The sequence below is a fragment of the Schistocerca piceifrons genome, unplaced genomic scaffold (assembly GCF_021461385.2).
Source record: "Schistocerca piceifrons isolate TAMUIC-IGC-003096 unplaced genomic scaffold, iqSchPice1.1 HiC_scaffold_349, whole genome shotgun sequence".
NCBI classification, from domain to species: Eukaryota; Metazoa; Arthropoda; class Insecta; order Orthoptera; family Acrididae; genus Schistocerca; species Schistocerca piceifrons.
In genome coordinates, this window is record NW_025728569.1 from 140,995 (window position 1) to 143,494 (window position 2,500).

The following is a 2,500-nucleotide window of genomic DNA, read 5'->3' on the forward strand; positions in this document are numbered from 1 at the left end:
GCGGGAGACAACACGCGCCACCTACGGTGACCGGCAGCTCCAACGCCAGCGCCACAGAAGGACAAAAGCCCCACTTGGGTGCCGAAGCGAACTCTCCCAGCACAGCGCACGCGCCAACACATCCGCACAGCTGCGATACAAACCACCAGCGAGAACCGCTGGGGCGACCGAGCAGCAGACGGCGTCGCGGCGCCGAGCGCCGGGCGGCGGCGCATCCTCAACGCACACAGTCCTCAATCGGACCAGCACACTGAAGATGTCCACCGCGCTTCGCACCGGGCCCGCGAGGACCTACTTTGGCCGCACGGCGCCGCGCGCAGGGTGCGCCGGCGCGCAGCTGCGACGCCTGCCGCGTCCGTCGGCCGGCGCGCCTGCCACTGGCCGCCCCCACCAGCCGGCTGTAGCGCGTGCGCCCACGCACCGCGCGGCCAGCACGCCGGGAGGCGCCCCCTCACCGGCCGGGGACGGTCCCACCCAGCCACCGCCGCGTATCGCTTCACACCCAGATGCCGTTCAGTTTCGTCGGCATGGTGGGTATCGCTGGAACAACCGGTTAGTACCTCAACCTATCGTCGCCATCACCGATTCACCCCTAGCGAGAACAACCGCACCACAACAGGTTACCATTTGTTCATTTGCGTAACTTCACCAGAAAACGCAGGCGTCCATCGCCATTTGCAACTTCAACGATTATTGCATGCCTGTGTCAGGTGTCACGCCACACTACGTCTGCCCACATACACGCAACAAAATGTGCACGCCTAGACAATACGTGGAAGGTGGCCCCCGTACGTATGCGATGTCCATTGCTCGAACGACTGTCAACCGGCCTCTGTAGCATGTCGCAGATATGGAACGCGGTGCACCATGCCATCACGGTGTGTGAGGAGAGACGACTAGGTCCGAATACATCAACAGACAGCTCATGCTGATCGCCATCCACGGCGTCCGTTCCTCCCACACGTCTCTATGGCGTACCACACTGCAATCCAGCTCTCATAGGGAGACGACACGTAGCTGCGTGCACAATATTTGCACTGTATGGTCCGCCGTTTTTGGGCGCAGTCGTTGTACGGTCACACATGTGCCACGATGTATCATTCAGTACATAAGGACGAATGTGCAGTACAGATTGTGGTTTACGCGTACGACATTAGCGGACAGTTGACACAGGCCGCACCACAACGTAGCCTGAGTACGTCGCATGCGAAGGGCATTGAACATGCAAAGTTCTCACCAACCAGCTTGCGAAGGCAGGGGGCAAGGTGGGGACGTGGGGAGGGGCGGCATGTACGTCCTGCTGCCATCCACATTACAGTGTACAGCAGGAGCATGTGGAAAGTGAGCAAGACTTGCAAGGTGTTTAACATGAAGCGATACACAGGGGAGCGGGCAGTGCGAGTAGCGAACTATATTGCGAGGGTTGCGGGTGGGCAACACTACACTAATTGAACGAGTCGTATAACAATTACAGAGCAGGTTTAGGCGACAACGTGGGTTACGTTAGGGGACAACGTGGGTTACGTTAGGGGACAACGTGGGTTACGTTAGGGGACAACGTGGGTTAGGTTAGGGGACAACGTGGGTTAGGTTAAGGTACAACGTGGGTTAGGTTAAGGCACAACGTGGGTTAGGTTAAGGCACAACGTGGGTTAGGTTAAGGCACAACGTGGGTTAGGTTAAGGCACAACGTGGGTTAGGTTAAGGTACAACATGGGTTAGGTTAAGGTACAACATGGGTTAGGTTAAGGTACAACATGGGTTAGGTTAAGGTACAACATGGGTTAGGTTAAGGTACAACATAGGTTAGGTTAAGGCACAACATAGGTTAGGTTAAGGCACAACATAGGTTAGGTTAAGGCACAACATAGGTTAGGTTAAGGCACAACATAGGTTAGGTTAAGGCACAACATAGGTTAGGTTAAGGCACAACATAGGTTAGGTTAAGGCACAACATAGGTTAGGTTAGGTTAGGTTAGGTTACACGTTGTTGTAAGGAAAGGTGTAAGGGGGGGGAGCAGGTTCGTTGATAGTGATTATAGTAAGTGAATGCTTGTGACATGATCAGATTTGTCACGTCAGGATGCACCTTTGGCTTATTAGAGGCGGCGCTCCAATTCTATGCTTGTGTCAGACCTGTGTCTTTGACTCATGTCATTGTTTGTGCGCTGTGACAGGAGGTACTATTGTGATGTTGGGTGCACCGTTGTATAGGACATGTGTGGGTATTGGTGCCTTATCTGCGCAATGGTGGATGTCGAAAGGGGGGGATATTCTATTTTCCGCATGGACCTCCTGGTCTGGTTGTGATAGTGTGGATTGTGTAATGTGGCGGAGAGGATGCACTGGATGTTGTTCCATGCTGGTGCTTACATATTGTATGTGCGCCCGTTAGAAGCAGAGAGTGGTGCGTGATGAGAGTGTCTGGCTGACGTGTGGTTCCCATTGTGGGCACACTCTTTCAGCATGTATACGGACAGTTGTATATATATTCTGTAAT